General features: G+C 42.5%; 1 pseudogene; it reads right to left on the bottom strand.

Annotated features, from left to right (window-relative positions):
• Positions 1 to 3,620: 3,620 nt before the first annotated feature.
• Positions 3,621 to 24,953, bottom strand: LOC128312985 (tigger transposable element-derived protein 1-like; annotated as a pseudogene).
• Between the last annotated feature and the right edge of the window lie 1,779 nt (positions 24,954 to 26,732).

The raw sequence follows: 26,732 nt of genomic DNA on the forward strand, positions 1-26,732 counted from the left end.
CCACTTCCCAAAAGTCTGATGAAGCCTCTCCCTTGAGTTGTTTTTTGGCTACTAGATCCTGAGATGGGAGGCCAGAAGTCCAGACAGGTCGAGTACAGAGAGTGTCGACGAAGCCATTCAGACTGATTAGAATATCAGAGTAAGAAGAGACACCCGTCTACAATATAGCTTTGCTTCTATTTTAACAAAGGGAAGCTTTTCCTGGGACAATTCTTATTGGAATAGGAGACGACCAAAAAAAAAAAAAAAAATCAAACGGGCAACAAATAATTTTACCATTACCAGGTAATATGTGTTAATTGCTCAGTTTATATACTCAGAATAACATACCATTAGAGACTGTGTATGCATTGTAACTAGAGCATTAATAAATTTAAAATGTGCCTATTAGGATGACAGCTTTGGAGGTGCAAAGGAATAACAGTTATCACTTGGCAGAAGCCGCTCTCACCCCATCTGCTGAGACTTTGCATACATTTTCAGCTTCCTGAGCAATGATTAGGCCTGTCAGAACCTCTTTAACCTTCTAACTGCTGGTCCCCACTGGCCGTAATTAGAGACTAATGAATTCAGAAGATGCAGGCCGTGAGGAAAACTGCCTTGACAGTTTGTGTACAAATTAAGCCCCAATTACTTCATGCATCTTTTGCATCGCTGATACAAGTCTCTGTTATTATTTTTGAATATGGTCATTTTAGCAGAAACGAAGAACTTGGCTAATGTATTTTGTCATTTTTATGGCTCGTCATAAAGAAAAAAAAAAGCATACTGGGCGGGTCGTGAATAATGTGAAATAAACTACGGAGGATTATAAAGAGAAATTAATTTTCCTCTTGGGAATACCCTACCACCTTTGTATACCCCCTGCTGGACATACTTATTAATATGGCTATTGTTATTCAGGTAATATCTGCCATCGAAGGAGCCTGACTCACCAGCAGCTTGTTTGGTTTAGGTTTAGACCCCAAGTAAGGAGCGTTTGCAAGGAAGATGCCCTTCGTCTTTAGTCCCGGCAGTAAGGTTGCTTGGAGCACACTGGCTGAAAATTCTTTGTTCTCGGCCCTCGGTGGCCCCTCCACCTTTGCTAGCCATGGCAAAAGTTTGCAACTCCAAGGCGTATGACTTTAAAACCACAATACTACGGTCCAACACCACATTCCTTTCCCTTAAAAAACTCCTGAAAAACGATGATATCACATCTTGTTTCAGTCTCCACTGGTCAGCTCAACCAGATATTCGATCTCAGTCTTTTGGAGACCCGGGCCCCGACTCTATGAGGTCACACAAAGAATCCTGGCTTATGTTTCCAGAAAGCCAAGGGGAGTCGGTGCGCATTTCTACACGATGGTCATCACCTTTACGGCGTTTTCTTTAGCTACAAGATGCTGCTGCTGAGAAATGGTCCTGCCACCTGTCCCTAGACCCTGCTGCTCCGGGCAGCCCAGAGACCCCTCTACCAATGAACCGTCCCTACTGAGAACTGCTCTCCTGCACGCATTCTCCGCTGAAGTTCCTACATGCCCAGGTACTCCCGCCTCCATGCCCTCTCCCTGCCCCACACCAGCCTCAGAGAAAGTTAATGGTTTCTCTTCCATTTGGCCAACTTTGCCTCCCCAGCTCAAAGCCCTTCCTTCCATTCCTTCCTGTGAATAATGCAGAACGATGCCCCCCCCCCCTCAAGTCTACCTCCTGGTCGCCAGAACCTGTGGATATATATCTTACACAATAAAAGGGTATTTGTAGATGTGATAAGTTAAGGATCTCGAGACGGTGAGCCTATCCATGTGGGCCCTATCTAATACAAAAGTCCATATGAGAGGGAAGCCAGAGGTTAGAACGAATAGCAGGAGATGTGAAGACAGAAGCAAGAGGCTGGAATGATCCAAGGAAAGGCCACAAGCCAATGGATACGAGTGGCCTCTGGGAGCTAAGAAAAGCCAGGCAACACATTCTATCCTTAAGTCTCCAAAAGGAACCAACTTACCAACACCTTGATTTCAGACTTCTGACCTCCAGGACCATAAGAGAATGAATGTGTGCCATTTCAAGCCACTAAACTTGTGATAATTTGTCACAGCAGCAAGAGGAAACAAGTACACCGTCTCCTATGCAAACATAAAGATTTGGGTTTGTGTTCCAGTAATTATTATTCCCACAAAAATAATTCTGACAAGAATTTCTCTTGGATAAATTATTATACTCTCTGAATCAACTAGCTCAGGAACTTGTTATAAGGATTAGGAAATTAAAGAATATATTTCAATATACAGAACATACCAGATACTCAGTAAAAAAGTTGACGGAGTACTGCTCAAAACTGATTCATAGTGTGACTGTGGACCAAGAGTGTCAGCACCTACTTGATTCCTCTGTATGTTTCATCCCCATCTCCTCACAACCAGATCTATTGATGGTATCCGCATGTGGGTTTCAGCCTGTTTGTTCCCGAATGGCAGGAAGCAAAAGTCTGTACCCAGTGGATTTGAACTTGACCTACTCTTAAGCTGTGAGTCCTGTGACCCAGACCCAGATGTCTAGTCTCACTGCAGGAATCTTTATCTGCCAAAAATTATGTAGGTCCCAAATCTACTGAGGAAGAGTCTGGTGCTCGAGTAGCTCCAAAGTTCTAGCTGAACCTGCTTACAATGTTGGCTTCATTTTGGGATTAGGTATCTGCCTAAGCACTTTAACCTTATAAGGAAGAAGACTTAATTCTGTTTGTGTGCCCTGATGAGGACTTCTGTCTGGGACCAGAAGCCACACCCTCAACCCAACCCACTGACATAAGAATTTAAGACCCCACCTGGCTCTTTTCTGGACTCCTATCCTTCCCTTCTACCCCCAGATTTAACCACATACATCAGTCACCTTTGGAAAGATTCCTGGATGAAAACAAAAATCTAGCTTAACTCACAGTATTTGACCCACACCTTAATATCTTGTTGCTATACTCCAAGCAACTGATCAGATACCTTGGGGCCAGTATTAATCAGATTTAGGACTGAGGATCTTGTATTCACTCAATGTTCCTGGACCACTAAACTGTCCTCTTCCTATCTACCTGGGAAGCAGATTTCCCCCAGATCATCAAGTTCCCACCCTGCATACTCCTCTTGTCACGTTGTAGGTCGCCATCAGCACTTTTCATAATGGCGACTCGACTTCTAATTACAGGCATACCCTCGAGATGGTGTGGATTTGGTTCTAGAGCACTGCAATGAAGTGAATGTCACAATGAGACAAGTCAAATGAATCTTTGCATTAAAAAGCACATATGAAAGTTATGTTTACACTATACCATAGTCTATTAAGTGTGTAATAGCATTATGTCAAAAAACAATACACAGCCTTAATTTAGGGGCACGTGGTCACTCAGTCAGTTAAGCGTCTGACTTGGGCTCAGGTCATGATCTCATGGTTTGTGGGTTTAAGCCCCATATCGGGCTCTGTGTTGACAGCTCACAGCCTGGACCCTGCCTCGGATTCTGTGTCTCCCTCTCTCCCTCTGCCTCTGCTTCGCTCATGCTCTGTCTCTCTCTTTCTCAAAAATAAACATTTTAAAAAATGTAAAAAAAAAAATGAACACCTTCATTTAAAAAATATTTTATTGCTAAAAAACGCTAACCATCCTCTGAACTTTCAATGAGTCATAGTCTTTTTGCTGGTGGAGGGTCTTGCCTCAATGCTGATGGCTGCTGACTAGTCAGGGGGCAGGTTGCTGAAGGCTGGGATGGCTGTGGCCATTTCTTAAAATAAGACAACAGTGAAGTTTGCTGCACCCACTGACTCTTCCTTTCATGCACAATGTGTCTGTAGTATGGGATGCTGTTTGATAGGATTTTACCCACAGGAGAATTTCTTTCAAATTGAAATCCATCCTCTCAAACTCTGCTACTGTTTAACGACTAAGTAGGTGTAATATTCTAAACCCTGGGTTGTCATGTCAACAATCTTCACAGCATCTTCACTGGGAGGAGATTCCATCTCAAGAAACCACTTTCTTTGTTCCTCCATAAGAAGTAGCCCCTCATCCATTCAAGTTTTACACAAGATTGTAGCAATTCAGTCACATCGTCAGGCTCCACTTTTTGTTCTAATTCTCTTGCTGTTTCCAACACATCTGCAGTGACTTTGTCCACGGAAGCCTCGAACCCCTCAGAGTCATCCATGAGGGTTGGAATCAACTTCTTCCAAACTCCTGTTCATGGTGATATTTGGACTTCTTCCAATGAATCATGAATATTCTCAATGACATGTAGAACGGCAAACCCTTTCTGGAAGGTTTTCAATTTACTTTGCCCAGATCCAACAAAGGAATCACGATCTATGGCAGCAGCAGCCTTCAAAATAAGTTTCTTACATAATAAGACTTGAAAGTCAAAATGATTCCTTGATCCATGGGCTGTAGAAAGGATGCTATATTAGCAGGCAAGAAAACAACATTAATCTCATTGTACATCTCCATCAGAGCTCTTAAGGGAGCAGGTACATTGTCAGTGAGCAGTAATCTTTTGAAAGGAATCTTTTTCTTTTTTTTTTTTTTTTTTTTTGAGCAGTAGTTCTCAACAGTGGACTTAAAATATTCAGTGAACCATACTGCAAACAGATGTGCTGTCATACAGACTTTGTTGTTCCCTTTCTAGAGTATAGGCAGAGTAGTTTCAGCACCATTCTTAAGGTTCTTAGGATTCTCACATGGTAAATTAGCATTGACTTTAAGAGAAAGTCACCAGCTACATGAGCCCCTAACAAGAGAGCCTATATGTTGAAGCTCTGAAGCCAGACATTGACTTCTCCTCTCTAGCTATGAAAGTCCCAAGATGGCATCTTCTTCCAAGAGGAGGCTGTTTCATTTACACTGCAAATCTGTTGCTTAGCGTCTCCACCTTCATGACTTATCTCGGCTAGATCTTCTGGAGAGCTTGCTACAGCTTCCACATCAGCACTTGCTGCTTTGTGTTGCACTTTTAATAAGTTATGGAGATGGCTTTTGTCTTTCCACCTCATGAACCAACCTCCGCTAGCTTCAAACTTTTCTTCTGCAGTTTCCTCACCTCTCTGAGCCTACACAGAATTGAAGCAAGTGAGGATGTTGCTCTGGATTACGCTTTGGCTTAAGAGAAGGTTGTGGCTGGTTTGATCTCCTATCCAGACCACTCAGACTTTCTCCAGATCAGCAACACGGCTGCTTCCCTTTCTTTTCATTCATGTGTTCACTGGAGCAGCGCTTTTCATTTCCTCCAAGAACTTGTCCTTTGCATTCACGACTTGGGTAACTGTTTGGTGCAAGAGCCCTGCCTCTCAGCCTATAAGCTGCTGACATGCCTTCTTCACTGAGCTGACTCATTTCTAGGTTTTGATTTCAAGTGAGAGACACGTGACCCTTCCTTTCACTTGAACACTTAGAGATGACTGTAAGGTTACTAACTGGCCCAATCTCGATATTGTCCTGTCTCAGAGAATAGAGAGCTCAGAGGAGAGGGAGAGATACGGGGGATTGGCCAGTTGATGGAACGGTCAGGACACACACAACATTTATTAAGTTACAGAAGCATGGTTTGTGGCCTCCCCAAAACAGTTACAGTAGGAACATCTAAGATCACAGAGCACAGGTCACCATACCAAAGATAGTAACAAGGAAAAAGTTTGAAATGTTGCAAGAATTACCAAAGTGTAACACGGAGACACGAAGTGAGCGAATGTGGTCGGAAACCAGTGCTGACAGCCTTGCTTAACGCAAGTTTGCCACAAACCTTCAGTTTGTAAAAAATGCAGTATCTGGGAAGCACAATATAGAGGAGAATCATGAAATAGGCCTGTATTAACGAGAAAAGCTAAATACAAACTTCAGCCGTGGCTTAAATTGACTTAGAAACTCATTTCATTAGAGAGATTTGTTAAAAAGCAATATTTAGGAGAAGAAGATTCATTTCTTTAACATTATTCTGTTTTGTATAGGAAATGTGGCACCAATTGCAACTGAATAGCTTCTCCTGGCTCAAGAGGGTGCATGCTTGGTGGAATGCTTTACATTACTCTCAGGGTATGCAACAACAGATTAGGTTAACCCTATGAAATTGCTGATATGCAACTGTTTTTGACCTACAAAAACAGCAGTTTCATACGGTTCAACTTAATAGAATGCTGTTTGTTAAAGAGCGGAAACCTTGCCCGTGAAACTAACCCTTGTGGACTTTCCTCATTTCCTTAGACACTATAGAAGGTCAAATTCAAGATTCCTATAGAGAAAGCACAAACTGAAATTAACAAAAATTACCTAATGAGTGTAAATATTGCAGACCTAGAGATACTCTTTACCCAGCTTTGTTGCTGGTAAATATAAAACCCCTGTTGCAGAGTTGACTGCCTTTATTTGTGGAAAGCCAGTAAGAATCCCGGGGCACCTGGGTGGCTTAGTTGGTTAAGTGTCCGACTCTTGATCTCGGCTCAGGTCATGCGGGATCAAGCCCCGCATCAGGCTTTGCCTGCTTGGGATTCTTTCTCCCTTCTTCTCTCTCTGCCCCTTCCTTGCTCAACCTCTCTCTCTCTCTCAATATACATAAATAAAACATTTTTAAAAAGAATAAAAAAAAAAAGAAGAATCATAATCCTCCTCTGTTTGGGTGCTATATTTGAAGTCTAGTCTCACTGACTTTGCACAAAAATTTCTGGAATCACCACTTAGCAGCTTTGCCATAGATAGTTCATGAAAACCCTATGCAGTTCAATTTTAAAATTTTTAAAGGATTTGAATAGCTTACAAGCAAAAGTGATAATGTCTTTGTATACACACTGCAGGTAAGCCACGACCAAAACAGTGAGATCTGGAAAACACCTATAGTGGCCCTTTCTCAGTAGCTGAAATTCCCATCATTCAGCACTCCTTAATTAACACTTGAAGGGCTTAATAAAATTTCAGGTATGCCATATGGGAGAGACAGCACATAAATTTATTCATTCATTCATTCATTTTTTTGTTTATTCATTATTGATTTCCTTGTTTACTTATTTATTTTGACTGTTTTTATTTTCGTATTCTTTTGTAAAGTTCTTTTTACATTTTTTTTTAAACGTTTATTTATTTTTGAGACAGAGAGAGATAGAGCATGAACGGGGGAGGGGCAGAGAGAGAGGGAGACACAGAATCGGAAGCAGGCTCCAGGCTCCGAGTCATCAGCCCGGAGCCCGATGCGGGGCTCGAACTCACGGACCGCGAGATCGTGACCTGAGCTGAAGTCGGACGCTTAACGGACTGAGCCACCCAGGCGCCCCTGTAAAGTTCTTATTTTAATTCTAGTTAGCTAACATTTGGTGTTATATTAGTTTCAGGTGTACAATATAGCCATTCAACACTTTCATACACCGCCCCGAATGGCACATAAATCTATAGCCAGACATATATTTATACCTTAGTATGAGCTGTTTAGTATATCAGCTATTTTGATAATCCGGTATGATCGCACGCAATACAGTAAGGGGTAAGGAGGCAGCAAGTGTAAAGGTCTTTATCACAGGACAAGTTTAATTCGTGTGTGACCACAGAGTGTCTATGTCAATGGGGTGAAGGCAGAAGGCCAAAGGCGTGATATTCCAAAATAGTGGAGGCTCAACAAAAATTTTCCCACGTCGTAGTTTTCAGGAAGTTCTACTCTTTCTGAAAAATTTTTTAACGTTTATTTATTTTTGAGAGAGAGAGAGTGGGGGAGGGGCAGAGAGAAAGGGAGACATAGAATCCGAAGCAGGCTCCAGGCTCTGAGCTGTCAGCACAGAGCCTGACTCAGGGCTCAAACTCATGAGCCGCGAGATCATGACCTGAGATGAAGTCGGACACGTAACCAACTGAGCCACCCAGGCGCCCCTCTACTCTCTCCTACAGAGCGGGACGCCTGCCTTATAAAAGCAGTATATTTCTGAGAGATGAATCTTCTGAGACATTTTGATATAGTGTGGCTGGTATATGGTAAAGGCTCCATGATAATTACTAATCAAAAAATTCCTGGGGCACGCTGGCACCGCCACACAAAGTGAACGCCTGCAAACCCCTCCCCCGATAAGGATCCAGGGTCCCAGGTTATTCTTGGCCTTAAAGTGACTTTTCTGGTGACACTTTTGGAGTTAGGTTTGCGAAGGCATAGACTCAGCCTAGTGGAAAATCATGTCCTGAGAGCTGCCTGTAGTGACAGGATGCAGGCCACCACAAACTCAGGCTTTCTCAGAGATTTCCCCTGTCTTTGAAGTCCTGACTTGGCTCCTGCTTGATAGACAGTAATGCAGAGACACCCGGATATCTCAGTAGGTTAAGCCTCTGACTTGGGCTCAGGTCATGATCTCGCAATTCATGAGTCTGAGCGCCACGTCGGGTTCTGTGCTGACAGCTCAGCCTGGAACCTGCTTTGGATTCTGTGTCTCCCTCTCTCGCTGCCCCTCCCCTGCTCATGCTCTCTCTCTCTCTCTCTCTCTCTCTCTCAAAAATAAATAAACACTAAAAACAGTGTATCTTTAAAAAAGAGAGAGAACAGTAATGGAGAGTATTACAATCGAGGAGAGGGGCGCCGGGCTGGGACAAGCTCTCTCCAGCCTTCTTCAGCCAAGCCTTAGGAAGGGCTGAGGAGAAGAGGGAAGGGCAAACGACACAGTCCGGAGCTGTATGTTAGATTCACAGAGCCCCAGAGCGGGAAACTGTGGCCCAGAAAATGTCATGGCCACGTTTGTTTGTTTCTCCCTCTGTGACGGAGACATGGCAAGCCTTCACCGCCACCCAACCCTCCCCCCCCCAACTAAATACTCAATGCCTAACTGGAAACTCAAGACACTCCTTCTATAATCACATCTTCATGGCAACAATCTTGAAATGAACCTCAAGAAGTGATACCGGGGCCAGGGCCAGCAAACTGCACCCCACTGATAATCCAGGGTACTGGTCTCCAGTAAGCCGGGTGTTCTAACCTTCATCATCCCTCCTAGGAATGTGACAACTTCCTCCTAAGAAAATGACAATAATTTCAGATGATTCTTACTCAAAACCAGGATCATTCAGTTGTTAGACTAACACTCACTAGGCTCCTAGTCGCCCTTAGTCACCGATGAAGTCCTGAGGTAACGGCCCCTCCATGCTGTCCGGAAGCTTCTCCATGTATATTCTATGCTCCGTCCTCCTCCTCTTGGCTCTCAGATTTTTTTACATTCATTCAACACAGGCTGCCTCTATTTCAGATTCTGTGGCCTCTATCGACATACAATTAATTTACATGGAGCGTGGCAAACAACTTAGGATCCAAGGGGAAGATCAGCCTGGCCCTTCCACACCCTGGTACTACTCGCCATGGAAACAGAACCCACGTCCAAAGCTAAAGGACCCCTCAGACAGGTGGACTCAAGTGGTAGGAGGCATTACACGTGCAACACGAGGAGACACAGGTTCTAATCCTACCTCAGGTGTGAGATAGGATCTTACACTGAAGGTGTGAGAGTCAGGGTCACCCACTACCACGTGGGTGGGAAGCTTTTGAATCTCATTCACATGATTTTCATTTTTATAGAACATACCATAGGACTTTTCCCTTAGAAAGGCTCATTCGTCCTCTGGTTTGCCTCCAAATTATAGATCTAATCACCGTTCCCTCTTTTGAGGGGGAGAATGGTAACTCCACCCAAGGCAAGTTTAAATCAATTGAAGTGAGATCAGTTGGTAATGGTTTAGTATGAAAAAGCAAAGGACATTCACCACAATCCTGGGACAGTTCGAGACGTAGCCCTGATGTCCCAGAACTTCACTCCACCACAATTAAGGCCCATGCCTTACTGTGTTTTTACAAATCTTTTTACCCCACTTAAAAGCATTCTCCTTTAAGGACAGAAAGTAGTTTATTCATCTGGGCATCTCTTCCACAGTTCCCGGCTTACCTACAGAAGAGTCGCCAAAACTTTGTAAAATCAAATTAAAAATATCCTCAACAACGAACATAGTCTTACCAGTTAAAATATATTCTAATAGTTAATTTCTAAAGGACTCCCTTCCACATAGCCCTGCTACTACACACACATATACACAACAAGTTGATTTCAGAAAAGTCAGAGGCAATCACAGCATCCCTGCCGTCCGAGTGTAGACTTTCTAAAGATAAGGAACAAACATTTTCTATGCTCCGTATTTGGTATGGTACCTGCTTTATAGAACTATCCATTAAGTCAACAAATATTTATTTAGTGCCTTTGTGGGGCTGGGAGATAGTCATCTCCACTCAAATGGAATCTGCAGTCTCATGTGCAGGGGTGGGGTGGGGAGTGGGAAAGAGATAATAAAGAAGGAAATTGCACATACTATATAGAGTCTTAATAAAAGATGAGGGGTGCCTGGGCGGCTCAGTGGATTAAGCATCTGACTTTGGCTCGGGTCACGATTTCACCATTCGTGAGTTCAAGCCCCACATTGGGCTGTGTGCCGTAAGCACAGAGCCGGCTTTAGATACTCTGTCCCCCTTCTCTCTCTCTGCCCCTTCCCCACTCGCCCATGCGCTTGCTTTCTCTCTCTCTCGCTCCCTGAAAAATAAACGTTTTTTAACAAAAAGATGATACATTGAGAACAGATGTGTGGAGAGTGCCATTTTATATTGGGGTTCAGAAAGGGCCTCCCAACGTCAGAATTTAAAAACGTGTGTGGTGTCCACATGTCCAGAAAGATCTAGCCACATGGGCCTCATAAGCAGGAGCATCTGGAGTCACAGAAATAGGTAATAGCCAATGCACCAAAGGAGGCACAGGCTTGGACTGTTGAGGCCCTAAAGGAAAGCCAGTGTGGCCAAAGTGTCACAAATGATGAGGAAAGGTCCAAGAGACCACGTCAAAGAAGTGAGCAGGAACCACATCACTGGAAGCCCCATGGGTCTTGAATCGTGTTTGGATGTTTGCAAAGCCAATAGAAGCCATTAGATGTTTTAGGGAGGAAAGTGACAGGATCTTGATTTATGTGTTTTTTTAATTTTTGTTTTGTTTTGTTTTTTATTTATTTTTGAGAGGGCGCAAGCTGGGGAGGGGCAGAGAGAGAGAGGGCAGAGGATCCGAAGTGGGCTCTGTGCCGACAGCAGTGAGCTCGACGTGGGGCTTGAACTCACAAACCGCAAGATCATGACTGGAGTCAAAGGTCAGATGCTCAACTGACTGAGCCATCCAGGTGCCCCAGCTGGATGTTATGATCACCCCAATGGCTATGTGGGCAATGGCAGGCAGGTAAGAGGAGAAACTGAGAGACCCGTTAGTAGGCAATCGCAGTAATCCTCCGGAGAGACAGCTCTGCCTAGGGGAGCAGCCAAGCCGTGGTAACAACCGTGCAGACATTCCACGGGAAGTGCGGGGAAAGGCTTTCTGCACAGCGGAACAGCAGGAGCAGGAATGCATGGACGACGTCTCCAGGTTCGGTGACCAGAGAGGTCAGGACACCTGAAAGAAGAAAAGAAAATGGTGTCAAAACAGAAAAATACCTACGTATACTCACAAGGAACTAAAATATATGCCAAACAGAGAGGAGCCAACAGGAAAGTAAAAAATGAAAAGCATTTGTAAAAACTAACATAAACAGGGCTGAGCGACCTAGAAAAATACTAGAGTAAGTGCAGACCCCCCCCCCCCCACACCCTTGGACTGGCAGATTCAACTAAGCCAAGACGTCAGTTCTTCCCCAAGTTATGTTACGAATGCGACGTAATCCCAATCAAATTCCAAATGGTGTTTTTGGATGGGTAACTTGGCAAAAATGTTCTCAACTTCGTGTGAAAGAGTATGTGTGTGAGACTATTGAAGATGCACACACCCACGGCTCACCGTATTACAAACCCTGGCAGGTGTTCGCAGGGACATGAGGGGCCCAGAGACTGCACCACCCCCTTCCCGTCCGGCTCAAGTTGTCAGCTCAAGGCCAACCGCCCTCCCGCGCTTAACCCTGCTGAAGTATTGTTCGAACTTTTTTGACCACGACCCACGTAAAGAAAAATGATTGCTACGAGGACGCAGATTTATTATTGGAACAAAAATTTCATAAATAATGCAACCCTTACATGTGACTCACATTTAGATTTTTTATTCGGTTTTTTTCTGGGCAACTCTCTTGGATTAAGAAATAATATGCAATCAGAGCCCTCTTGATTGATTTCACGGTTCCTTAATGTGTCAGAACCCACAGTTTTAAAAAACTCTGCCCTTGAGGCGTCAGCTCTGCTGCCTGGTCCCATAAGGTGATCCCATTACCAAGCCCGTCTCATTGGCCAGACAGCCACCCCTTTAGCCAAAGGTCTCACTTGCTTTGCTTATATAAGGGGATCCAGAAAGGGCTTCCTGTAGACCGAGAACTGAGAGAACAAGTAAATGTTCATGGACTGCAAAGACAGGAAAGGGAAGTGGAATTTTCAGTTTGTTTGTTTGTTTGTTTGTTTGATATAATGATGATTATAATTAAATAGAGCTCTCAGCCGCTCCTAGCAGGGGACCTCCGTTCCCATCTCTGCATGTTAGCTTTTCTTGTCCATTTGGTAGCCCATTCAGGTCTTCTATTCCATCAGGCCAGTTTTGTTTTGTTTTGTTTTGTTTTGTTTTTAAATAAAAGGATTTAAGAACATATTCAACGTCATTGCATGGAAGACAGTAACCTTCTAACGCAAGATGTTTGTTTTTAAATGCACAGAGCTAAAGTACCTTCTAAAAAAAAAATCCAAGCTACAGCTCTGTTCTCTCTCTATAAAAATTTAAAATCACATTGATTACCCATCTGGCATATCTCCTAATTATGCATCTCTTAGTGGACTAATACTCCCTTCAGAAGCAAAACAGTAAATATACAAAGGGAAACATGATTAATAATTTCTTTTTGTTCTGTTTTTCAGGACAAGTCCCTGCTCATTCATGCTCTCCACTGAAAATGTTTCATAACTACACCCCCAAGCAGATACGATCACCTGTCCCCTGATGATCCGTTTAGCAGGAAGGGAGAGACATGGGAGCAAAATTCACTGTTTAGCAGAAAGGCATTGAGAAAGCAGGTACCCTATACGGGTTTTTATCTTTATTGTGTGTGTGTGTGTGTGTGTGTGTGTGTGTGTGTGTGTTCTGAAACATGTTTTACTGACATTTCCTTCTATTTTATCATATTCCAGTAAGTTCAGTTGTGCTGCAACAAAGCAGTTTCCTGGATAATCAAGCGAATGTATTTGGTTGAGCAGCCATGCTGCTTACACTTGAAACAAATTCTACAATTTTTAAGACGCTGCAGCATTGTATTAGGCTCATTGTTCCAGAATATCTGCCATCCTACCAGACAAATCAGGTACATTCAGTCAAAATTGCATGGAGTGCCCTATGAATTGCCAGTAGTTTATCTTCAATGCTTTTCTGTCATTTTCTTTACCCCTTTTCCCCCTTCTAGCACCCTTTCTCCATCAGCAACCTACCAGGACCTAAACTCCCTTGCTCCCCTCAAAAGGGAAGTCACTAGTTTTGTAGTATAAGTTCATCTTATATGCAATTTCTATAACAAAAACTTTAAAATGTCGTGTTTTCCTTCATGAGCTACATAAAGAGAAGAGCCAGGCTGTGGCTTACACTGTTATCTATTCCATAGCCACACCTGGATTCTTCCTTGACAATAGAATCCCAGTATTCTTTGGGGTGGCAATAGGGCTAACTGAATATTTCTTTTCCCAGAATCCTTTGCACCTTACAGTGGCCATGTGGCATATTTCAGGCCAGAAATGCTTAAGCAGATGTCTGCTGAAGTTTTCAGGAAAGTCTTTAATGCTCTTTATTTATTAAAAAAAAAATATTTCATTTCTTTATTTTTTTAATTTAAATTCATGTTAGTTAACATCTAATATAGTATTGGTTTCAGGAATAGAATTTAGTGATTCATCACTTACGTATGACACACAGTGCTCATCCCAGCAAGTGCCCCCCCTTAATGCCCATCACCCATTTAGCCCATTCCCCGCCCCCAACTCCTCCAGCCGCCCTCAGTTTGTTCTCTGTATTTACGAGTCTCTTATGGTTTGCCTCCCTCTCTGTTTCTATCTCATTTTATTTTTCCTTCCCTTCCCCTATGTTCATCTATCTGTTTTGTTTCTTAAATTCCACATGAGTGAAATCACATATGTGTCTTTCTCTGATTAACTTACTTCACTTAACATAATACAGTCTAGTTTCATCCAAGTTGCTGCAAATGGCAAGATTTCATGCTTTTTGAACTCCAACTAATATTCCATTGTGTATATAACCACATCTTCTTTATCCATTCATCCGTCGATGGACATTTGGGTGCTTTCCATAATTTGGCTATTGTTGATAAGTGCTGCTATAAACATGGGGTGCATGTGCTTCTTTGAACAAGCATTTTGGTAATCTTTGGATAAATACCTAGTAGTGCAATTGCTGGGTCACAGGGAAGTTCTAGTTTTGACTTTTGGAGGAAACTCCATACTGCTTTCCAAAACAGCTGCACCAGTTTGCATTCCTATGTGTTCTTGATTTTAAGGAACACTGGCTGGCAGTGACCTTCTGTCTTCCTTCCCTGAGCAAAAACATGATGACTGGAGCTGAAGCAACCTCCTTTTCTTTAGATCACAAGGGAAAGAAAGAATGAAAGAAAGAAGGGAGGGAGGGAAGGAGGGAAGGAAGGGAGGAAGGGAGGAAGGAAGGAAGGAAGGAAGGAAGGAAGGGAAAGAGGAAGAGAGGGAGGGAAGGAGGGAGGGAAGGAAGGAAGGAAGGAAGGAAGGAAGGAAGGAAGGAAAGGAGGGAAGGAAGGAAGGAAGGAAGGAAGGAAGGAAGGAAGGAAGGAAAGGAGGGAAGGAGGGAAGGAAAAAAGGAAAGAAAGAAAGAAAGAGAAAAAAGGAGAAAGGGAAAAAAAGAAAAAAGAAAGAAGAGAAAGAAAGAAAGAAAGAAAGAAAGAAAGAAAGAAAGAAAGAGAAAGGAGGGAGGGAGGGAGGAAAAGAGAAGAGAGGGAGGGGAGGGAAGGGAAGGAAAGGAAAGAAAAAAAAAGAAAAGAAAAGAAAAGAAAGAAACTCTCAGAGACATTTGCCCCGAAATCTCTGATCCCCTGAACCAACACTGGCAGCTCACTCCTTTCAGACTTTTATTTTTATCAGAAAAATGAAACCTTATGTGTTTAAGACGTTGGTTAGTCAGGCATTCTGTGGCTTGTGTCCTAAATGAGATGCATGAAGGATTTCCTGGGAAGTTCCACAGCTCCAAGACTCCGAGTTGCCTCCGGGACTAATGTGGAGGATAAGGCAAAGGCTAAGCCAGCAAGAGGAGCCCCCAGCCCTTCCTGGCCCCTGATTCCTCCAGACTATCTCACCTTTTTATCTTGTACATTGACTTTATAATTCAGAATTCATTTAAGAAAAATAAATTGGTCTAAGATGCTGTTTCAAACCACTGGGTTAGGTATTTTTTCCACCAGAAGATTTGTTGGCTTTATTATGGAAAAAGGCCCAGAGAAATGAATCATTACTAAGGGAATTTTAGCAATAGGGTGTCGATAAGAGGAAAAATTAGCCGGATCCCCTCTGACTACATCACTGCCTGTCTCCCCCAGCTTAGCCGGTTCTGAGTACCAACCTAATATCTATTTTTTTTTTCCAGTTAGGTTGTTGGTTGTCCCACCACCAGATGCAAAGAGGGCCCACACGATCCTATATCTTCACTAAATTCCAGGGATCAAGGCCCGTGTAGAAGGTAAATATAGAGACACAAGGAATGTTTCGAAATTAATAACTGGTACTTCATAAGAGAAGAACCTGTGTAGAGGTGGGGAGGCCCATGTTTGCTTTTGTGTCCCTCTTGTCTGGAGGCTCGGGCCTTGGGGGAAGACTGAATCGGTGGGGAATCTTGAGACCAATATTCGATGAGTTTCCTTCTGTACAGGAAGGACTTGGTGCCTCCTGTATGTAATGTTGGTGTCCTGAAATGTTTTGCAAAGCCTGAATGTTGGAGATCAGACTCACATTTTAAGTTCACAAGTGCACACAGAGAATTGTTTGAGAATGAAATAATGCCCGTCCACTTCTCCTTACCTCTCATATGCAACCCCTCCCCCACCTCAGCACCCCATCCCTCCCGCCAGGTCAAAATTCTTTTGCTCGCCCAGCTTCTGCTCTCCTCATTCATTTAGCATCGCAGACTGTGGGCTTTAGAACTGGAGAAGCTTGGGTCTCATCCCAGGTCAGCCACTCACTGCCTGGGTGACCTTGGGTTAGTCTCTTAATTTCTATGTGCTTCAGTTTCCTCGTGCCTAATGGGGGTATAAGGATAGTATTTGCCTGGTACTCTCTGGTCAGCAAGCTGGCCTAGAGAGAGCTGGAAGCCTGTGGGAGAGGTCACCATGACCACACCTCCAGGAATCTACCTACAAAGACATGACTGCCAACACCAGCCCCTTGTAGCCACACTAGCCACAACGCTGAGGTTGGACAACATCGGGCTTGTTACAAGCCACAAATAATTTAAAACACACAAAGCACCTAGAACAGTTCTGGGAACATAGTGAGTGCTAAATGAGTGTTAGCTATGGTTGTTATTGTTGTTATTTATCTGTTACCAAGTTTCATCTCCCCTTTGGTAAATGGGGGTAACAATGTTCCATGTAATTAGCCCTTAGTCAGCGAACGATCAATTGACATGGTAACTTTTGTTGACAGCTCCTGCAATTTCCTTCACTGGAAAGGCCCCTCTCCCAGGCTCCACCTGCTCAGAGCTTCTCAGCACCTTAGATCCTGCATGATTCAAGCTTCTTTTTGAATTCTTCAGCTTCGGGGGTTCACCCTGCCTTCTCCTATTACAGATAGCCGCAGCTACTAATATTGGTGACTTACAACTTAGTACCGAACCATAGGTTGTATTTTCTTGTCCTTTATACCTTCAACTTCCTCTTAAACCTTTAGATTTCCTGGGGCACCTGGGCGGCTCAGTTGGCTGGGCATCCGACTTCGGCTCAGGTCATGATCTCTCGGTTCGTGAGTTCGAGCCCCGCATCTGGCTCTGTGCTGACAGCTCAGAGCTCAGAGCCTGGAGCCTGCTTCAGATTCTGCGTCTCCCTCTCTCTCTGCCCCTCCCCTGCTCATGCTCTGTCTCTCTCTCTGTCTCAAAAATAAATAAAACATTAAAAAAACAAATTTAAAACTTTAGATTTCCTACATACAAGGGTTCATTTATCCACACTTTTAATACACTTTAGAGTATTGACCAGCGCTGGGCACACGGAAGTGCTTCGTAAATATTTGTTGATTGCTCTATTCACATTTACTCTAAATTCACATTTTTATATGCATGCATGAGATTTCTTTCAAAGCAAGTTACATCTGTAGTACAGCAAAGTACCAGAAAAAGCATCCACATGATCTCATCTAAACTAGAATTGGACATAAACCCAGTATCAGGGGAAACTTGCAAAGGATTTCATCCCTGTGTAATGCTGAAGGGAAACAGAGTTTATATGCCCTGAAACAGGAAGAAAAAAAAAAGGAGGCAGCATCTTCTTGATCTTATTTCGTCAATCGAAATTCCGCCTTCCCCTAGGCCTTACCCTGGCCAAATTCAAGAAACAGATGTTTGCATAAAAAAATCTCCCCGGAGTCAGCGTGGCTGTTTATCCAATTTTCACCCTGCCATGCAGACGTAGGTTATGTCCAACAGAGTCCAAACAACAAGTTGGAATGTACGAAGTTCAGGCTGTGGAAGGGTTCAAGGAGAGGTGAGATGGTCCCACATCAGGGATGCTGAGAGAAGAGCTCACCGTGACGAGAAGTGGGGCAAGAGACCTTCATTTCCCACTAAGAGAAAAAACTTCCTTTCTCAGCTCAGGATCCATAGTCCTCTGAGCCCTACCATTTTCTAAGGGAAGATACCCTCTGGGCTGTCCGTCTCTGCTTCTATCACCCTTCTGTGAGCGCCCCCCCCAACACAAAAACTAATGTTTACGTTTTTCTGAACTTTCTAGGTCTGCAAAGCTGTTCCATATTGATGGACTGAGTGTGTGCCTCTTTCTTTTTGACTCCCCTGTTGAGTTCATATATTTTGGTTGTCACATGAGCTGTGAGTAATTGCATCAGTGCAGATGACGGCTCTGTCGTAGCCATCTACAAATCTGTTAACTTTTGTCTATTTCAACGTCTTTCCCCAACATTACCTTAATAAGTTGTATGTAAAACATGAAGACCAGGGGAGATGCTTCTTAATGCAATTTGCAACATCTCAGAGGTGAGAATTGAAAGCCCAGCTCTGACTGCAACATCTGCTCTGAACAAGGGCATCAAGGGACCTGCCATCAGACTTTTTTGTCTTAAGGATGATCACCGTGTATGTTCACAAATAAAAATGTGAAGCGTTCTGACAGCCAAGCAAACCGTGAAGAATTAAACTTCCCAAACAGGAAAACACACTGGAACATCCTTTCTGCAATTCATTTGAGAAAACTCCTTCATTCAGAGCCTCGTCATTTCCTGCCCCTGACTGTCTGCCCAACCCCTGTCAGTTACCCCCACAGACATGTTTCCGTGAGAGGGCAAGGTTCCATTTGGAGGGGCAATGGCCCAACTTTGAAGGCATCAGTTTCTTAATGGTAAAATCAGACTTTTCCAGTAAAGAGGTCTGAGGCAGTGTGTTCAGTGGCAGTAAAAGGAAGTTTATAAAATCACCAGCACCTCCTGAGGCAAAAGTTTCTGATGACTCACCAATACCTTCCCAAAAAGTCCCTTGGAATGTCAGTCCCTCACTTCTCTGACCTCAGTCTACCCTTCTTACCACAATCCCTGCTGCACTTTAGTGTACTCCAGAAAACCTGGACCAGCCCGTCTTCCCTAAACATCTCCATCCCTTGCCCTTCGACTACTTATCTTATGTATCCTATCACTGGCGAAAGTCCTACTTCCCTTCAGCACCTAATGCAAGGGCTCCTGCTTCGGGAGTTTCTCCTGATCACCTTGCTGTATGTGACCACTCCATCCCTCACAGTCCTGTAGACCCTTGCTTTTAGCATTTATCACATTCTGCCTCAAGACATCTGTACATTTGTCCAATACACCCTGCAACGTTGCAGTCTCCAGGAGAGTGCCCAATTAAGAAATATCTTGAGTACAAAACAGAGTGCCTCGTTGTGATGGACTGAATTGGGTCCCCTCTCCCACAAATTCATGTATTAAAGCCCTACCCCCCAACGTAACTGTATTTGAAGAGCACGCCTTCAGGAGGTAATTAAGGTTAAATGGGGCCTTCAGGAGGTAATTAAGGTTAAACGAGATTGTGAGGCTGGAGTCTTTCTCTCCACATTCATGCACCGAAGAAAGGCCATGTGAGGGCACAGCAAAAAAAAGGTGATTATCTGTAAGTCAGGAAGAGAGCCCTCAAAAGACATTGAACTCTACTGGACCTTGACCTTGGACTTCCCGATCTCCAGAAAATAAATTTCTGTTGTTTAAGCCACATTGTTTATGGCGTTTTGTTTTGTTTTGTTACAGCAGCTGAGCTGAGTAAGACACTTGTACGTGATGAACCGTCAATGAACACTGATTGTGTACATCGACTTCAAGAATAGAGGGGACCAGGAAGATGGAAAAGGTGATATCTGAGGGGATTCATCCCTCCCCATATGTGTGCTCCTCTCACTGGCTAACGAGTAGTGTGAGATACCTGTGGCAAGGGGGTACAAGCTGAAGGTTGTCTTAGGTACTTTGGATTTAATTTTGTCTTTTAAAGCATTCACATGGTTCAAAACTTAATATCAAAAGTATTTGTTACAAAGTCAGCGTGAGAACTGCTGTTTGATATTTCCAAAGCCAAGTCTTGCTGGAGTGATTCAGGCGATTCCAATAACAGCCACTCAACACTTCCACAGTTATCATACACGAAAAAACCCCACGTATAATTAACAAAGTCTCAGGGAATTAATCCAACCGGATTGACCAGTAGCACAAATAATGTATATATTTATCAAATAGGTCATCTGGTATCTTAGAGGCAAAACTCACAAAGTGATTGGCTCGTTAATCCCTTTGTTGCCTCAAGAAAACCTGGCCGCAAAACCCAGTTCTCTTTTGAGAGGCCAAGAGCATGTTCTGTGCTATAAACTTACTACTGGTTTTACATGATGTATTGGATGAGTCAGGGTTCTCCAGAGAAACAGAACCAATAGGATAGAGATGATGATAGATAGATAGATAGATAGATGATTGATACATAGGTCGATAGGTAGATATTATTTTAAGGAATTAGCTCGCAGGATTGTGGGGCTTGGCAAGTCTCTAGACAGGCTGTCAAGTGGGAAATTCGGGAAGAAGTTGGTAGTGTAGTCTCGAGTCCAAAATCCTCAGGCGAGAAACTCAGGCAAGATTTCCACATTGCATTACTGGGGCAGAGTTTCTTTTTCTTTGGGAAACTTCAGTCTTCGCCTTAAAGCTTTCAACCAATTGGCAGAGGCCCACCCACATTACTGAGGGTAACCTGCTTTACTCAAAGTGCACTGATCTAAATGTTAATCACATCTAAAAAACATCTTCAGAGCAACATTTAGACTAGCCCGGTCTGTTTGTTTAGTTCAACGAGACAACTAGATACCACAACCTAGCCAATTTGACACATAAAATTAACCATGACAAATGGAGACAAAGCTCCGAGTGAAGGTTTTTAGCTAAGAGAGATTTTTAGCATGGGGTAATATTGTTTCCCAACAGTCCTTAGAAATCCCTTCATCCTGGCTAAGTTTCTTAAAACATCTAAGCCAAAAAAACCTACGGCATCCCAAAATTAAACCAGTGGAAGGTTCTGGAAGTTCCTTCAGTGCAAAAGAGTAGAACCTAGCCCCAAAGTGTTTTTACTTCTGTGGAAAACATTTCAGGGCCTGTCCCAGTGAATCCTAGGAAAGTGCTGGCCAGCCCAGTTTTCAAAGAAAGACTCCTGATCAATCCCACTTGAAATAAAGTCTAACAACTTGGCCAAATAATTCTTAGATACTATAGCGAGAAGTTCATGAGAGAATACAGTTGATCACAGAATAAAACTTAATGAACGGATTATCGCTCAGTGAGAGAAAGGTCTCTCTTCTCCTCTCCTCTTCTCTCTCCCTCTTACTTTTAAATATTATTTTTATGGCTTCTTCACAGGAGAAAAAGACTCTTTAAAACTATAACCGAATGCCAGGCAGAAAACAGACTAGTCTCTTAAACTAATGGCTGTTGTTGAGGGCTCCTTTAGCAATATCCAACTAGAGAAAAAGCAAAAAAAAAAAAAAAAAAAAAGAAGAAGAAGAACTTCGCAATAAACGACCTTCACAGACGAAGACTATTCATGTTAATTAGTAGCTCTTTTCAAATACGATTCATATATGCATTAGGCCATGCCATGCTGAACAATGCATGCATTGTAGTAAACATCAAGATAAGTCTCAAGTACGGTTATCAAAATTTTAGAAGACTCTACTAGGATTTTTTCAGACGATTGTGACTTACTGCTCCTAGTGCATTGCACAATGGTATATTTCCTAATGGCTTTTAGCTTTTCCCACTGCCAACTTTTATATTTAAAATCCATACAATTATGGACAATTTGTGAACATTATGAGGCTTTTCTTTTTTTGCACTGATTCTTACGGATTCGAGCCAGCTTTTATCCTTAGAAAATCAAATGCATTTGCTTACAACACTAGATTCATTCTCACATATTCCACTTTATTCTTATTATTAGTATTCCTTATTATGCATATTTAATTTAAGAATGCATTTTCTCCATTAAAAAATTAGAATATGCTGAAAGAAGTATTAGAAGGTGATTATTTGCTTTAGTTTGCTTTTGTTAACTGTGTAAGCCCTGATACAGTCCTCTCAAAGTTACAAGCAAGAGACAAAAACACTAAAGAGCAAAAGGAAATTTAAATAAAAATCTGCTTAAATATCACAGACCTTATTTATGTAATGATGGGCTGTAAGGTGTCGAAACCACATTAAGAGAATGGCTACAAAAACTTTCAACATCACATGAGTGGAAGCTCTAAATTTGGTAGTCTTTAAGCAAACACAGCACTAAGTATGGCTCTTTAGAGACCAGTTCAGGGAGACGTAGCTCGCAAAAAGCAAGGAGTTTGAAGTCGGTGTGCACCTTACCCACCTCCATACATGGCGCCTGTCCCTCACCCCACTCTCCCTAGTGAAACAGGAAAATTAAGGGGCCAAGCCTCAGCGTTGGCCCTTAGAGTACACTCCTTTCACAAAACAGCTGGGAGTTTAGGGTCGGGAAGAAAAAGGGAGCCAGGTCAAGTGGCCTTCTTAATTTTGTGAGCATCGATCGGAGGACATCAGCCGAGCGCTTTGGCCGCTTTTTCTGTGTGTTGCCAAACAGGTATGAATCTGCCTCGACTCCAAAGTGATTGATTTCACTGGCTGTTTTAAAATTGTGAAGACAAACCAAAAAGAAGGTCCCCTCTCTGTGATTGATGGGAGTGGCCTATCCTTCTCACTACCTCCCCATCCCCCACCCCCAAACACACCCGTGTAACTTGGGTTACAGAATAGGGGTCCTCTATCAACCACACTGAGTACAGCAGGGAAGGGCAAAGACCGCGTTTCTCAGTCTCCTGCTTTTACCGTTTTTAAGGGTTATCATTGCCTCTTGGCTTGAGACCTTGAAATTCATAAACACCAGTTGACTTTGTCTTACTACGAAATCCAAATAAATTAATACTACCTAACATATTTTGGCACCTTTTAAGCATCTAGTGACAGAAGGACATCATGTTAACTACTTTTGCTACAGTACCTAATTATAATATACCTCTAAGAATTTCAGGCCACATCACAGGGATAAAAGTCCTTATGTGCCCACTTACTAGCTCTGTGAATAGGCACATATTACTTAATCTCTCTAGGCCTCAGTTTTCTCATCTGACAAATAGGAACAATGATAAACCCTACTTCAGGAAGTTGTTGTGAGTTTTCAATGGAATGCGTGTAAAACCCTCAGAATAGGGCTTTCCAGGCTCAATTCCTCATTGTGTATCCTGGATCCGATGCCTCTAGAGGCCCCTGGGTTATTTCTCTCTGCTTCATAACCCTTAGTATTTTAGAATTTCCAATCTCATTCTTAACTTTAAAAAAAGAAAGAAGAAAGGATAGAACACAGCCATGCCCTCCCAACTAACTAACTATGCCTCTACTTAATAGCTTCACTGCCCCTTTAGGGAATGAAAATAGAATATTCTAGGGGCACTGGGGTGGCTCAGCTGGTTAAGCGTCTGATTCTGTTTTGGCTCAGGTCTCCATCTCACAGTTTTGTGAGTTCAAGCCTCTTCCAGCACAGAGCCTGCTTGGGATTATCTCTCTCCCTCTCTCTCCCTGCCTCTCCCCCACTCCCACTGTCTCTGTCTCTGTGAAAATAAATAAATACGCTTTAAAAAAAAAGAGAATATTTTAGTCAAGGCCAATAAATGCCTTGAAAATAAAGATATACACAGACCTCAATTAATTAATTTGCTAATTATTCTCTCCTCAAACCAATATTTTTTATTTTTTATTTTTTTTGGTTCTTCCACAACTATGATCAAACACAAAATAGTAAGGGTGCTCTTTTTTTTTTTTTTTTTTTTGCTATCTTGGCAATTAAGGTTAATCAAGTGCACAATTAATCACAGAGAGATCGGAGACTCCTATTTGGAAAGTATCGTTCAGCAATGCCATACATAAATTTTCTACCTAGTTTTAAAAGACTAGAAGTAAAGGTGGGGTGGGAGGGGAACCTTTATACAGCCTCAATAACGATGCAGTGATGAGTATCAGAGACATAAGTTGAAATTCTGAAGCCCCAAATTAAAACATCAGAAGCCTACCCCATTTATAACCTGTTAATTGCCTTCTTTATAGAGCTCCAAAGATCCAAATGTTTGTTTTCATTGGGTGTTAGTTTTAACAATATGTTTTGGGATGGATGGCTCACCTCCAAACACTGTGTTGGTGTATCATGCTCCAGTAGTGAGAGAAGCCTATAAATTTGTACCTCTTTACCCTCAGCGAGGGCTAGGTCAGACTGATGGCGGCATTATTATGTCATGCATTCTAACAGTCGGCCTCTGGAAGAAAGTCATGTCTGCTGCAGCACAATTATCTAAGACTGATGATACAGACCAAAGTCATTAGAATAAAATTTATTTGGCATATAGATCTTCTTGGCCACTGTTCCAACTTCACAGTCTACTTAGTAGGCACAAAGGATTCTCCTTAGCAAGACTACATTCTCACCTTGCCAGTAAAAAGCAAAGGCTCTTTAATAGACATATTACACACAAAACAGTATAATCCTTTAGTAAGGGAAGATGGGGGATGTTGTTTGCTGGAGACAGACCTCCATCATGAGTATCATGCCTCGTCGGTGATGCTTAAGAAGATCTGCCAATTATCATGGCATAAGCACCTCCATTTTCTAATTTCTCCACAGTGAAAGTCTAGACATTTGCCAAATGTTTATGAGATTTGGATGAGCAATTGAGGAGGGGATGATAATCAATGGTCAGCAGCACATTGTCCTTTAAGCGCATCCTAGAAGATAAGGTCTGAAAACCCACTGAGAGCACAGAGAGGGCTCCTCTTGGTCTAGAATTTTCTGCTCATTCCTTGACCTCCCTTGTTTCAACTGATTCCTTTAGATATCCCTTGTTGACTTCTATAGTACACCCCATTCTTCTCAACCACCCGCCTATCCAGGACCCTCTCTCAGAACATGTGACTTCATCTTGTGGGAAATTTGAGGTCATGAGACATGGCTGCTTCAGACTCACATGTGTCCACCTCAGATTCCCAGGGCTCTACCTTACTGCAAGTCACATGCCTCCATCTGGATTCTGGATATCATGATTCTGGAATTTTCTCACCACCAAAAATCTGCTGGCATTTTGGAATGTTCAGTCTCTTCTTCTTCAGTTCCACCCCCATCTCTGTCATGTTTGCTCTCCCTCGCACCCCACCACCTTTCTCTCTCTGTCTCTCTCTCTGTCTCTGTCTCTGTCTCTCTCTCTCTCTCTCTCACACACACACACACCTTACAGAGAAGCAATTATAGTTGTGTCCCTAAGTAGGAGAAAAGACAATAAGCAAAGGAGTAATCAATATCGGGCAGATTTCATCCAGTGAGGGACACAGGAAGAAAATTTTTTGTAATTAATTTTCTTTATATGTAAAATATATTAACTACATCCATTTAACGTGTACAATTTAATGAGTTTTGACAAATGTATGTATCCATGAAACTGCCACCACTATCAAGATATAGAACATTTTTATAATCCCGTCAAGTTACCTTGTGTCCCTTAACTCTCCATCCCTTCCTCTACTCCTGGCCACAGGCAGCCACTGACGTTTCTTGCCACTTTAGATTAGGATGCATTCTTCGGCATGTTATAGAGATATCGTCACATGGTATGTGGTCCTTTGTAACTGGCTTCTTTCACTTCGTAAAATCACTTTGAGATTCATCCATATCAGTGTGCATACGAGCAATTCACTTTTTTAATTGCTGAGTGATATTCAATTGTATAAATATGCCACGATTTGCTCATTTATTCACCTGTTGGTGGACGTGGAATATTTCCAGTTTGAGGCTATTTCAAATAAATGGCCATGAGCATTGTGCACCATATTTTATGTGGGCGTATATTTTTATTTCTTTGGGGGTAAATGCCTAGGAATAGGACAGCTGGTGGTAGGGTAGGAATATGTTTAACTTTTTAAGAAACTAACCGTTTCCAAAGTGGAGGCACCATGTTACATCCCCCACGGCAATACATGAGAATTCTGGTTGTTGCACATCCTCGACAACATTTACTATTATTAGTCACTTACATTTAAGCTATGTGGTGATGTGTCAATGTGGTTTTATTTTATTTTTCTGAGTTTATTTATTTATTTTGAGAGAGGCAGAGACAGCACGAGCAGGGGAGGGGCAGATAGAGAGAGAGAGAGAGAGAGAGAGAGGGAGAGAGAGAATCCCAAGCAGGCTCTGCACTGCCAGCACAGAGCCCAATGCGGGCACAAACCCTCAAACCATGAGATCGTGACCTGAGCCGCAACCAAGAGTAGGAAACTCAACCAACTGAGCCCCCCACCCCGAGACCCCCCATTGTGGTTTTAATTTGTACTCCCTTGGTAACTAATGGTTTGGACCATCTTCTTATGTGCTCATTGGCCATTTGCAGATCTTCTTTCGTACAGCGTGTGTTCAAATATTTTGTCTATTTTCAAAATCAGGTTTTCTTCTTATTGAGCTCTAAGCATTCTTCATATAACCTAGGTACACTTTCTGTGTTAAATACATGTATTGATAACATCTTTCTTTCATCTGGCTTGCTTTTTCATTTCTTAATAGTGCCTTCTCAAAGCAAAATGGTAAATTGTGATGAAGTCCAATTGTCACTTTTTTTTTTCTTTATGGTTTGAGATTTTTATGTCCTAAGGAATCTTTGCCTGCCTCCAGGTCCCAAAGATTTGATTTTATGTCTTATTCTAGAATTTTCATGGTTTCGTGTTTTACATTTAGGCCCATGGTCCAAAATCATTTAAAAATAATCTCTTAGGCTTCTGAGAGCACAAATTATTCTAGGAAAAAACCCAGAGTGACTCACCATTAATTTTTTAATGTTCCTGCCCCCAGTTCTTGAGTTTAGCTTCGTTTTGCCGGGGAGAAGATGTAAAAAGAGAGAAAAAGAGCTATACATGTTGTGTAAG

This window comes from Acinonyx jubatus, chromosome E4 (assembly GCF_027475565.1).
Source record: "Acinonyx jubatus isolate Ajub_Pintada_27869175 chromosome E4, VMU_Ajub_asm_v1.0, whole genome shotgun sequence".
NCBI classification, from domain to species: Eukaryota; Metazoa; Chordata; class Mammalia; order Carnivora; family Felidae; genus Acinonyx; species Acinonyx jubatus.